The following is a 14,170-nucleotide window of genomic DNA, read 5'->3' on the forward strand; positions in this document are numbered from 1 at the left end:
CCTGTCTCTCTCTCTCTCTCTCTCTCTCTGACTATCATAAATAAATAAAAAACAAACAAATTAGAGAGTAGATGGACTATGTGTAGTTTTCATATAAAATTGGGGGAAAAGGGGATCCCTGGGTGGCGCAGCAGCTTAGCGCCTGCCTTTGGCGCAGGGCGCGATCTTGGAGACCCGGGATCGAATCCCACGTCGGGCTCCCTGCATGGAGCCTGCATGGAGCCTCTGTGTGTGACTATCATGAATAAATAAATAAAATCTTTAAAAAAAATCTAGTATCTATAATTATAATTTTATAATTATATAATAAAATTATATAATATATAATTATAAATTATATATATAAAATTATATAATTTTATAATTAAAAATATAGTACAAAAAAATATAGTACAAAATGTTTCAGGACAAACAAAAAAAATTGTTCTAAGGTAATTGCATTTAAAAATAAAATTTGTGGGATCCCTGGGTGGCGCAGCGGTTTGGCGCCTGCCTTTGGCCTAGGGCGCGATCCTGGAGACCCGGGATCGAATCCCACCTCGGGCTCTCAGTGCATGGAGCCTGCTTCTCCCTCTGCCTGTGTCTCTGCCTCTCTCTCTCTCTGTATGACTATCATAAATAAATAATAAAAAAAATTTTTTTTAAAAATAAATAAAAATAAAATTTGTGTCTTGAAAAATAACATAATTGAGAAATAGTGTGTGAGAAATATCTTTACATCTGGGGGCGCTGGGTGGTTCAGTCAGTTGATCATTCAACTCTGCTTCCACTCAGGTCATGATCTTGGGTTCATGGGATTGGGCTCCATACTCAGCCGAGTCTGTTTCAGATTCTCTCTCCCTCTTCCTCTTGCATGTGCGTGCGTGTGCACATGCACACACACATTCTCTCCCTCTCTCAAATAAATAAATAAATAAATAAATAAATAAAATCTTAAAAAAAAAATCTTTCCCCTCAGTTAATCTAGAAGACATGTAATTTCAAGGCACTCTCTACATTCCTCCATTCATTGTATAACACCCAACATTTTTTTTCCCTCAGATCTTTTTGCCTATCTGAAAAAGATACTTCAAAATACATTGGATTTTAGAGTTTGCTTATGGATTGTTGAGAAACTATTTGAATATGAACTATCTCATTAAAAATGCAGATTAGATAGAACACAGTTTCTTAAGTGTGTCATTTGTAAAGTAGAAGTACTTTTTCTTAGATTTTTCTTTTTATTTCATAACACTCGTCTTTCAGGTAGAAAAGAGTTATAGTCTCTACTGTTGCAAATGCACCTACATTCCTCTCTATGTTGTGCGTTTGTGCAGGTTTAACATCATTGTAAACTAAAAGCCACATCAATAATGCAAACTCTCCCTGTGACATAACCGTGCACATCATAATCTAAGTGCTAGATGTAAATGTGGATAAAAGCTTCAGTAAAACTGAAAATGTTTTAATGTTTTCTGCTCTGCAACAATAACAATTTCTAAAGCTTTAATCTCTTAGACATGAAATACTAAAATTATTGCTTTCTCCAAGCCTTCTTTGGTAAGAAGATAAGCTGGTATTTTATAGGCCAATTTAGATGCTTTAACACTCTCTCAACAAAATTTCTAAAAGATCCAGTTTTATAAATCTAGAATAATAGTTAAATATCAGGCCTTAGTAACACTTTTGCTGAAATAAAAATAAAAGTGCAAACAGTCAAAATCTAAATTAACTGTAATAATTTTCTCTTAACTGTTGTAACACTTGTGGGAAGCTGCATTTCTGACTGCATTGCCACAGGACTGAGTATAAAGCAGAGTTGTACCTCTAAAGCACAAGGAAAATTGCTACTGTCTACATTATCCTTGAGGTAAGTATCTATTCCTTATATTTGCATACATTAATAATTTGTGTTAATTAAGTGAATTAAATCACTTTAATTTTATTCCAGTGCATTTTAACTTGAAAGTTAACCACAGTGGCTTAAAAACATGGAATTTAAGAAAAATCTTTGCTGAAAGTAGTACTTGCACACCATACATAAAATAACAGATATATACAATGGTTAGGTAGTATATTTGCTCTACAAGGTAAAATTTTAAGAATAAATTCATCATACTGTGTATGATTTTTATGTTGTTAGCCAAGATCACTTTTTAATAATAAAATAATTTTATGTCATGGCTATAACTGCATTCAGAAGTTAATTAAAAATTCATTTTCATGGTATAATTTTTAAATATGCTTTTCCTTAACTATATTAAAATGAAAAAAATGTAGTTTTATTCTATTTCCTGCACAGGTGTGTTAGACAAATCTAGAGGAGACATCAAAGAGCTTTCTGGCCTGAAAGATTGCAGAGATGGCCTTGGCTAGGCACATAATTTGTTAGGTTAGGCATGTGTTTTTGGAGCATCTACTCTGTGAGAAGAGAAAACTTCATCACACATGGAACCAGCATACGCAGAATTGATGTGTAATGCCTCGGGGAAAGTGTTATTTGCTGAAAGAGAGGTCCATTGGGAGGCTCAGGTAACTTACCAAGTCTTCAGGTCTATTTTGGGTGTGTATGTGTCTTTAATAATACTTGAAGGGAGTCTTTACCTTTGGATGATACTGGATAATACAAATGAACTAAAATAATACTATGGATAAAGACCACATACTGACTCTTTTTAAGAATTTAACTATTTTTATTTCTAAAAAAATCTTTCCGTTTACCACAAAAGACGAAATTCATTTTTTATTGTAGGAAAATGTTTAAATATAGGTAGAAAAGGTAAACCACATCGATGCTGATTACACCCTCATGATAAAAACATTGTGTGTGTCTTTACAATCTACCACGTTGCTTTCAATTAATACAATAAGTAAAAGCAACACCGTTTTCAATTAATTTGCTTTAATTTTATATATAATTTTTAAACACCTATTCACCAATATTTTGTTTGGGTAATAGTATTCCATCAAATGGATGTACCACCATTCACTAATCAGTTCCTCGCTATTGATTTAGGAGTTGCTTTTGATTGTACACAAAGTTAAACAGTCTTTACTGAACAATAAACAGGTTTGCACACATTGCAAATTATATCCTAAGAGTAAAAGAAAATACAGAGTAGAATTTTTAATTGATATTCATTTTTAAACCATTTGATTTATAATTTTAAATTACTCTTCAATAATGTGCCTTTTTTTCACAAGCAATACATGACTGTGTCTGCTTTTCTGTATGCTTGCCAAACACTGTCTAATTATTTTTTTCATAGTTTCAGTCTGAAAATATGGTTAAAGTAGGAGGTAATTGTATATTTTCTCCAATTCTTTAATGCTAAGCAGGTTGATCAAGTTTGTGTGCATGTGTGCCTTGTGTAGTTATATTTCTGTGTGTATCTATATTTCCTACTTGTGCTTTTTGCTTGGTTTTCAGTGTGTAATGCTTATTATTCTTCTTACTGACTTAATCTTTTAAAGCATCGAGGTATTTTTTTTATTTGTTGTGAAAGTTGCAAAGATTTTCCCCAAGTTTTATTGACCTTTTATTAGTTTTTCATGTTTTCACCCTTTCTAGTTTCTAGGTTGTGCATAGTTATGTCTGCCAGGGTGTCCTTTATAGTTTATCTTTTTGTTATTTTTTCCAGAATGATATTTTTCATTAGGTTTATTGACGCATGAATGACATATAACATGTAAATTTGAGGCGTACAATGTGATTATACTGTGAGATGATTACTACAGGAAGGTTGATTAACACATTCATCATGTCACAGCTACCTTTTTTTAGAGTATGTGGTGAGAACATTTAAGATCTACTCTCTTAGCATTTAAGGTCTACTCTCTTAGGAGCTTTCATGTATATAATACATTACTGTTAACTGTAGTCACCATCCTGTGTATTATACCCCTAGTAGTTATTTATCTTGTAACCATTTCCTCCATCTCTCCACCCCTTTCTCCCAGGTGACACCTTTTTATTGTCTATTTTTATGAGTTTGATTTTTATAAATTCCACATGTAAGTGAGATCATACACTTCTCTGTCTGACTTATTTCTCTTAGCATAATGACTTCAAGATCCATCCATGTGGTTCCAAATGGCAGGATTTCTTTTTTTTTTTTTAAGATTTTATTTATTTATTTGATAGACCACAAATGGGGGGGGGGGGTAGAGGGAAAGGGAGAAGCAAGCTTCCCACTGAGCTAGGAGCCTGATGTGGGGCTTGATCCCAGTACCCTGGGATTGTGACCTGAGCCAAAAGCAGATAGATGCTTAACCAACGGAGCCACCCAGGCACCCCAAGATTTTTTCTTTATTAGTATTCCTGTGTGCCCACACCTGTATTTGTATATATGTCTGTATTATGCACCATACTTTCTTAGTCCATTCATCTGTCAGTGGAGACTTAGGGTTCTTTATATGTCTTGGCTATTGTGAACAATGCTGCAGTGAACATAGGGATGCAGGTATCTCTTAAAGATACTAATTTCTTTTCCTTTAGGTATATATACCCAGAAGTGGGATTGGTAGATCATAGAGAGTATTTAATTTTTTGAGAATCTGTATTAAATTTTTTGAGAATCCTTCATACTGTTTTCATACTTACTGCACCAATTTGCATTCCCACTGACAGCACAGAAAGATTTCCTTTTCTCCACTTCCTTTCCAGCATATGTTGTCTTCTTGATGATAGTCATTCTCACAAGTGTGAGGTGATATCTTTTTGTGTTTTTGATTTGTATTTCTTGGTAATTACTGATATTAAGCACAAATTCATGTACCTCTTGGACATGTGGATGTCTTCTTTGGAAAAATATCAGTTCAGGGCCTTCGCCCCTTTTTTAATGGAATTATTTGGGGTTTTCTTTGTTGTTTTAAGTATCGAGTTGTAGAGGTTCCTTAAATATTTTGGAAATTAATGCCTTATCAGACATATGGTCTACAAGCATTTTCTCCTATTCTTTGTGTCACCATTATTATTCTGTTATTAAGTATTTTGTTAATAATTTATTTTGCTGTAAAGATAATTTTTTTAGTTTGATGTAGAGCAACTTGTTTCTTTTTGCTTTTGTTGCTTGTGCTTTTGGTGTTCTATCCAAATAATCATTACCAAGACCAACATCAAGGAGTTTTTAACCCTATATTTTCTTCCAGAAGTTTTAATTATATTACATATGGGCTTTATTTTGTTTCATGTTGCATTTTCGGATATGCTTTTATTATGCTTTTGCTATGAGGATTGTGTGATTTTTATCCATCGATATATTAATGTATCATGTTTATTGACTTGTGTTTGTTGAGCCTTCTTTGCATCCTAGGGATGAATCCCATCTTCGTGGCATATCATCCTTTTAATGTGCTGTTAACTTTATTAACTAGTATTTTGTTGTGAATTTTTGCATTTATGTTCATCGGGCTATTTGGCTTTTAGCATCTATATGGCTTTTGTATCTGGATAGTGGAGGTCTTATAAAGTGAATTTGGGAGTATTCCCTCTTCTTCAATTTTTTGGAAGGCTTTCCGAAGGATTGGCTTTGATTCTTTAAACTCACCAGTGTTTGGTAGAATCTATGAGTAAAACCATCTTGTCCTCGACTTTTCTGTGTTAGGAGGTTTTTGATTACTGATTCAATGGCTTTACTCATATTTATTCTGCTCAGATATTGTTTTTTTTTTCTTGCTTCAGTCTTGTTAGGTAGTGTGTTTCTAGAAACATACAATTTCTTCTAGATTATCCAATTCATCGGTATATAATTGCTTATATACTCTCTTCTGATATATATATATAGATAGATAGATATCAGATATATATGTGTATATATATATATATATATATATATATATATTTAAAAGATTTTATTTATTCATTCATGAGAGCCAGAGAGAGAGGGAGAGGCAGAGACAGAGGCAGAGGGAGAAGCAGGCTCCATGCAGGGAACCTGATGTGGGACTGGATCCCTGGTCTCCAGGATCAGGCCCTGGGCCAAAGACAGGTGCTAAACTGCTAAGCCACCCAGGCTGCCCTCTTCTGATATTTTGGAATGATGTTTCAATTGTAATATCCCTCTTTTATTGATAATTTTATTCATTTGAGTCTTTTCTCTTTTTCTTGGTTAGCCTAGTGAAAGGCTTGTCAATATTGTTTAGTTTTTTAAAAAACTAATTCTTTTAAAAGTTTTTTTTAGTTTTGTTAGTCCTTTGTTTTATTCTTCGTTTCATTTTTTCTATTCTAATCCTAATCATTTTTTCTTCTGTTACCATTGACCTTAGTTCAAGCTCCTTGAAGTGTAAAGTTTGATTGTTTATGTGAGATATTTCTTTCTTTAATGTAGGTGTTTATAATTGTAAACTTTCCTCTTAGAACAGCTTTTAATGCATTCCATAAATTTTGGCATGTTATATTTCCATTTTCATTTATATCAAGATTTTTTAATTTCTCTTTTGATCCATAGTTTATTCAGTGGTGTGTTTTGATTTCTATGTTTGTGAATTTCCCAACTTTCCTCTTCTTATTGGTATCTATATAGTGGTCAGAAAAGACATGTGATATAATTTTAATTTTCTTGAATTTGTTAAGACTTTTTTGTGGCTGAACATATGATCTGTCCTGGAACATGTTCTGTCTGCACTTGAGAAGAATGTGTATTCTGCTGCTGTTGGGTGGAATGTTCTATATATGTCTGCTACGTCTATTTGATCTATAGTGTTTTTCACAAATCACTATCTAGTGTTAAATAACCATATATGATCATATAGTCATATGTTACATGCAATCATGTGTATATACAGTCAGATAACACTGTAGTGCTCTTTCCTTATTGATTTTCTGTCTGAGTAATCCACCAATTATTGGGTATGGAATATTAAAACCCTTCTTATTGTATTGTTTATTTCTCCATGCAGCTCTGTTATTATTTGCTTTATATATTTGGATGTTCTGATGTTGGATGCATAAATATTTGCAATTATTATGGCTTCTTTGTGAACTAATCCTTTTATCATTATACAGTGACATTCTTTGTCTCTTGTGACTATTTGAAACTTACTCTATTTCTGATAGAAGTATAGCCATCCCTCCTCTCTTTTGGTTACCATTTGTATGGAATGCTTTCTATCCCTTCACTTTCAATCTATGTGTGTCTTTAAAACTATAGTGAATCTCTTGTAGACAGCATATTGTTGGATCTAGTTTCCTGTTTTTTTTTAACCATCCCAGCCTCTCTAGGTTTTTGGATTGGAGAATTTCATCCACCTATGTTAAAGTAATTATTGATAGGTAGGGCCTTACTATGGCCATTTTGTTAATTGTATTATTTTCTTTTTTAAACTTTTGTTAATTGTTTTCTTCTGACTGTTTTGTAATTCCTATATTGTCTTCTTTGTCCCTTGCTGTCTTATTTTTCTGATTTGATGACCCTTTGTGGAGGTGTGCTTTGATTCTTCTGTCTCAATACTTTGCTCATCTACTACAGGTTTTTTCTTTGTTAGTGCCATGAGGCTTATGCACCCTATCTTATAGTTTCAGCATTCTCTTTTAAACCAATAATAGTTCACTGTGGGGTTTGGATGGGTCAGATGGAAGTAACTGAGGGCAGGAGGGGCTCACTGTTAGGGTCTCTAATTTGGTGAGGATTCTGTCTTTCTCTGAGATAGGAGTACTCCTGGCTGAGCTCTTTGGTTAGGTGAGCCTGCTGACTCAGCTTGGCATTCAGATTGGGCTGCTTGCTGGCTGGCTCCCTGGTTGAGTGGCTATGGATTGGCTTCATGGTCAGGTGGAGCCACTAGCTGGATCAGCATTCACCTCTGGTTGGCTGGAGTCACAGGCAGAGTGGTGCTACTAGTTTGACTTTGCATATGAGTGGGGCTGCAGGCTGGGTCTGCAATTGGCCCTGGTAGGGTGAGAATGCAGGCTGTGTCCCCAATCCAGATGTGCCTCTGGCATGACTCGGCATTCAGGTAAAGCCTCTTTGGGATTGGGGGGACCTCAGGCTGTGCTCAGCAATCAGGCAAGGCTGTGGGCTGGGTTCTAGTGCTGGACAGGGCCATTGGCTATGCTCTGTGTCCTGTATGTTGAGTTCCAAGGATGTCCATGGTCACTATTGAGATGTCCTGAATAAGAAGGGCTGCAGTCTCTGCTCAACAATTGAACAGAGCTACTGGGTTGGCTCCTTGTCTAAGTGAGGTCATAGCCTGCACTGTGTGACCTTTCATAGATCATTGACTAGGCTCCTAGGTGAGGCAGTGTATCACACTGTGTGGGGTTGCTGACTTCCTTCCCTGTTTGAGCAGGCTGTAAGATGGCTCTGTCTATAGAGACCTTTGTTTTTTAAAGATTTTATTTACTTATTTATTTATTTATTCATTAAAGACACACAGAGAGAGGCAGAGACACAGGCAGAGGGAGAAGCAGGCTCCATGCAGGGAGCCTGATGCGGAACTTGATCCCAGGACTCCAGGATCACGCCCTGGGCCGAAGGCAGGCGCTGAACCACTGAGCCACCCAGGGATTCCTTATAGAGACCTTTAGATGGACACCCAGAACCAAACCCAGCCAGTTGGGTTGGGGCATCATCACTTTTTTTTCTTCGCTTCTCATTTTTTTGTATATTGTTTATTAGAGTTTGATTTGCCAACATATATTATAACATCCAGTGCTCTTCCCATCATGTGCCATCCTCAGTGCCCATCACCTAGTCAGCGCATTACCCCACCCACCTCCCCTTCCACTACCCCTTGTTTCCCAGAATTAGGAGTCTCTCATGTTCTGTCGCCCTCTCTGATATTTCCCACTCATTTTCTCTCCTTTCTGCTTTAATCCTTTTTACTATTTTTTATATTCCCCATGTGAATGAAACCATATAATTTTTGTCCATCTCTGATTGACTTACTTCACTCAGCATAATACCCTCCAGTTCCATCCACGTTGAAACAAATGGAGGATATTTGTCGTTTAAATGGCTGAGTACTATTCCATTGTGTATACAGATCACATCTTCTTTATCCATTAATCTTTTAATGGGCACTGAAGCTCTTTCGACAGTTTGGCTACTGTGGACATTGATGCTATAAACATTGGGTGCAGGTGTCTCGGTCTTTCACTGCATCTGAATCTTTAGGGTAAATCCTCAACAGTGCAATTGCTGGGTCCTAGGGCAGCTCAATTTTTAACTCATTGAGGAACCTCCACACAGTTTTCCAGGGTGGTTGCACCAGTTCACATTCCCACCAACAGTGCAAGAAGGTTCCCCTTTCTCCACATCCTCTCCAACATTTGTGGTTTCCTGCCTTGTTAATTTTCCCCATTCTCACTGGTGGGAGGTGGCATCTCATTATGGTTTCGATTTGTATTTCCCTGATGGCAAGTGATGCCGAGCATTTTCTCATGTGCTTGTTTGTCTATGTCTTCCCCTGTGAGATTTCTGTTCATGTCTTTTGCCCATTTCATGATTGGATTGTTTGTTTCTTTGCTGTTGAGTTTAATAAGTTCTTTATAGATCTTGGATACTAGCCCTTTATCTGATATGTCATTTGCAAATATCTTCTATCCCTCTGTAGGTTGTCTTTTAGTTTTGTTGACAGTTGCTTTTGCTACACAGAAGCTTTTTATTTTGATGAAGGCCCAAGAATTCATTTGTTCTTTTGTTTCCCTTGCCTTCACAGATGTATCTTGCAAGAAGTTGATGTGGCCAAGTTCCAAACGGGTTATGCCTGTGTTCTCCTCTAGGATTTTGATGGGTTCTTGTCTCACATTTAGATTTTTCATCCATTTTGAGTTTATCTTTGTGTATGGTGTAAGAGAATGGTCTAGTTTCATTCTTCTGCACATGGCTGTCCAATTCTCCCAGCACCATTTATTGAAGAGACTGTCCTTTTTCCAGTAGATAGTCTTTCCTGCTTTGTCGAATATTATCTGACCATAGCCTTGAGGGCCCATTTCTGGGTTCTGTATTCTGTTCCACTGATCTACGTGTCTGTTTTTGTGCCAGTACCACACTGTCTTGATCATCACAGCTTTGTAGTACAACTTGAAATCCAACATCGTGATGCCCCCAGCTCTGGTTTTCTTTTTCAAAATTCCCCTGGCTGTGCAGGGTCTTTTTTTCATTCCACACAAATCTGAAGATGATTTGTTCCAACTCTCTGAAGAAAGACTATGGTATTTGAATAGGGATTGCATTAAATGTGTAAATAGCCCTGGGTAGCAGAGACATTTTCACAGTATTAATTCTTCCAATCCATGAGCATGGAATATTTTCCATCTCTTTGTGTCTTCTCAATTTCTTTCAGATGCATTCTGTAGTTTTTAGGGTATAGATACTTTATCACTTTGGTTAAGTTTATTCCTAGGTATCTTATGCTTTGGGGTGCAATAAACCTAAATGGGATTTTGGGATTGATTAATTTCTCTTTCTTCAGTCTCATTGTTAGTGTATAGAAATGCCACTGTTTTCTGAGCATTGATTTTGTATCCTGCCATGCGGCCAAATTGCTGCATGAGTTCTAGCAATCTTGGGGTAGAGTCTTTGGGTTTTATAGGTACCTTACCATGCCATCTGTGAAGAGGGAGAGTTTGACTACTTCTTTGCCATCTCAATGCCTTTTATTTGTTTTTGTTGTCTGATTGCTGAGTCTAGGACTTCTAGTACTATGTTGAATAGCAGTGGTGAGAGTGGACATCCCTATCATGTTCCTGATCTTAGGGGAAAGACTCTCAGTGTTTCCAACCATTGACAATGATATGTGCTGTGGGCTTTTCATAGATGACTTTTAAGGTGGTGAGGAATATTCCCTCCTCCCTACACTCTGAAGATTTTTGATCAGGAATGGATGCTGTATTTTGTCAAATGCTTTCTCTGGGGCCCCCCGGGTGGATCAGTGGTTTAGCGCCGCCTACAGCCCAGGGCCTGATCCTGGAGTCCCAGGATTGAGTCCACCTTGGGCTCCTTACGTGGAGCCTGCTTCTCCCTCTGCCTGTGTCTCTGCCTCTCTCTCTCTCTCTCTCTCTCTCTCTCTCTCTCTGTGTATGTGTGTGTGTCTCATGAAGAAATAAATAAAATCTTTTTAGAAATGTTTTCTCTGCATCTATTGAGAGGATCATATCGTTCTTGTTTTTTCTCTTGTTGATATGATCTATCACGTTGATTGCTTTAGGAGTGTTGAACCAGCCTTGCATTCCAGGGATAAATCCTTCTTGGTCACAGTGAATAATCTTCTTTATGTACTGTTGGATCCTATTGGCTAGTATATTTTTGAGAATTTTTGCAACTGTGTTAATCAGGGATATTGGTCTATAATTCTCCTTTTTGGTGGGGTCTTTGGTTTTGGAATTAAGGTGATGCCGCCTTCATAAAATGAGTCTGGAAGTATTCCATCCCTTTCTATCTTTCAGAACAGCTTTAGTAGAATAGGTTTTGTTTCTTCTTTAAATATTTGGTAGAATTCCCCTGGGAAGCCATCTGGCCCTGGACTTTTGTGTCCTGGGAGGTTTTTGATGACTGCTTCAATTTCCTCCCTGGTTATTGGCCTGTTCAGGTTTTCTGTTTCTTCCTGTTCCAGTTTTGGTACTTTATGGTTGTCCAGAAAGGTGTCTGTTTCCTCTAGATTACCTAATTTATTGGTGTATAGCTGCTTATAATATTTTTTTAAATTTTTAATTTTGTATTTCATTGGTATTGACTGTGATTTCTCCGCTTTCATTCATAATTTTATAATTTGAGTCCTTTCTCCTTTCTTTTCAATAAGGCTGACTAATGGTTTATCTCTCTTACAAATTCTTTCAAAGAACCAACTCCTGGTTTTCTTGATCTGTTCTACAGTTCTTCTGGTCTCTACTTCATTGAGTTCTTCTCGAATCTTTATTAACTCTCTTCTTCTACTTGTTATAGGTTTATTTGCTGTCCTTTCTGCAATTCCTTTAGGTGCAAGGTTAGCTTGTGTATTTGTTTTTTCCAATTTTTTGAGGGATGCTTATATTGTGATGTATTTCCCTCTCAGGACTGCTTTTGCTGTATCCCAAAGATTTTGAATGGTTGTATCTTCATTCTCATTAGTTTCCATGAATCTTTTTTAATTCTTCTCTAATTTTCTGGTTGACCCTTTCATCTTTTAGCAGGCTGCTCTTTCACCTCCATGTGTTTGAGTTTCTTCCAGATTTCCTCTTGTGATTGAGTTCAAGTTTCAAAGCATCGTGGTCTGAAAATATGCAGGGAACAATCCCAATCTTTTGATATTGGCTGAGACCTGATTTGTGACCCAATATATGGTCTATTCCAGAGAAAGTCCCCTGTGCACTTGAGAAGAATGTGTATTCAGTTGTGTTTGGATGTTCTGTAGATATCTGTGAAATCCATCTGGTCCAGTGTATCATATAAGCTCTTGTTTCTTTGGTGATGTTGTGCTTAGAATATCTGTCATTTGCTGCAAGTGCCAGGTTGAAGTCTCCTACTATTAGTGTATTATAATTTCATATGTCTTTACTTTGGTTATTAATTGTTTGATATACTTGGCAGCTCCCACATTAGGGGCATAAATATTCATGATTGTTAGGTCTTCTTGTTCGAGAGACCTTTTGAGTATGACATAGTGTCCCTCTTCATCTCTTACTACAGTCTTTGGGATTAACTTTATCTGATAGGAGGATTGCCACCCCAGCTTTCTTTTGGGGACCATTTGAATGTTAATGGTTCTCCACCCTTTCATTTTCAGGTTGGAGGTGTCCTTAGGTCTCAAATGAGTCTCTTGTAGACAGCAAATGGATGGGCCTTGCTTTTTTGTCCAGCCTGAAACCCTGTGTCTTTTGATGGGATGATTTAGCCCATTCATGTTCAGAGTAACTATTGATAGATATGAACTTAGTGTCATCATAATACCTATTCAGTCCTTGTTTTTGTGGGCTAGTTCTTTGGGCTTCCTATTTATTTTACAAGGTCCCCCTTAATATTTCTTGCAGAGCTAGTTTAGTGGTCACATATTCTTCCAGTTTCTGCATCTCTTGGAAGCTCTTTATCTCTCCTTCTATTATGAATGAGAGCCTTGCTGGATAGAGTATTCTCGGCTGTGTGTTCTTCTCATTTAGGACCCTGAATATATCCTGCCAGCCCTTTCTGGCCTCCCAGGTCTTTGTGGAGAGGTCTGCTGTTAATCTGATATTTTTCCCCATATAAGTTAGGGATCTCTTGTCTCTTACCACCTTAAGGATTTTCTCTTTATCTTTGAAATTTGCATGTTTCACTATTAAATGTTGAGGTGTTGAGCAGTTTTTATTGATTTGGGGGGGGGAGGATATCTCTGTCTCCTGGATCTGAATGCCTGTTTCCCTCCCCAAATTAGGGAAGTTCTCAGTTTTGATTTGTTCAATATGTAGATTTTTCCTTCTGAGGCTATCATTTATTTCCCTTAACCTTTCCTCATGGTCTTTTCATTGTTTTCTCTTTCTTCCTCAGCTTCCTCCTTGCCATAAACTTGCGTTGTATATCTCTCACTCTTTCTTCCACCTCACTAACCCTCATCATTAGGACCTCCAGTTTGGATTGCATTTCATTTAATTGATTCTTAATATCATCCTGATTAGATCTAATTTCTGTGGTTATGAAGTCTCTTGAATCCTTTATGCTTTTTTTCCAGAGCCACTAGTAGCTTTATAATTGTGCTTCTGAATTGACTTTCTGATACTGAATTGTAATCTAAATTCTGTAACTCTGTGGCAGAGAGTACTTTTATGATTCTTTCTTTTGTGTTGAATTCTTCCTTCTAGTCATTTCGCTAAGTGCAGAGTGGCTGTATGAGCGGGCTGAGTCAAGAATATCAACCATGACCTAAGTAAATTTCATCCTAGATGATTCTGACAAGGTCAAAGACCAAAAGTTGAAAAAATATGGAATGCTGCATATTATCCTTGTGCAAGGGCCATGCTAATCTTCTCTGTATCATTCCGATTTTAGTATATGTGCTGCTGAAGTGAGCACCATCACTTTGGTTCTCCAAATGGCTCTCACTCTGGCTCTTAGCTAAGAGCTCTGTTCAGGTACTTACACTCCCCAAACCACAGCTTACCATGATCCCTGCCTTAATTGCTATGAGCTCCTTTCCCCCTCTCCATCTCGGATACTTGAAAGTCTTATGCTATTTATTTCTCCAGTGGTCCCTGTGAGATGAGACTGAAGTGTAGGCATCCTTAGAAGCACTCATAACAGTG

General features: G+C 37.0%; 1 pseudogene; it reads right to left on the reverse strand.

Annotated features, from left to right (window-relative positions):
* Window positions 1–13,843: 13,843 nt before the first annotated feature.
* Window positions 13,844–13,940, reverse strand: LOC140598037 (U6 spliceosomal RNA; annotated as a pseudogene).
* Window positions 13,941–14,170: the final 230 nt, after the last annotated feature.

The sequence above is a fragment of the Vulpes vulpes genome, chromosome 2 (genome assembly GCF_048418805.1).
Source record: "Vulpes vulpes isolate BD-2025 chromosome 2, VulVul3, whole genome shotgun sequence".
In the NCBI taxonomy this organism is placed as follows: domain Eukaryota; kingdom Metazoa; phylum Chordata; class Mammalia; order Carnivora; family Canidae; genus Vulpes; species Vulpes vulpes.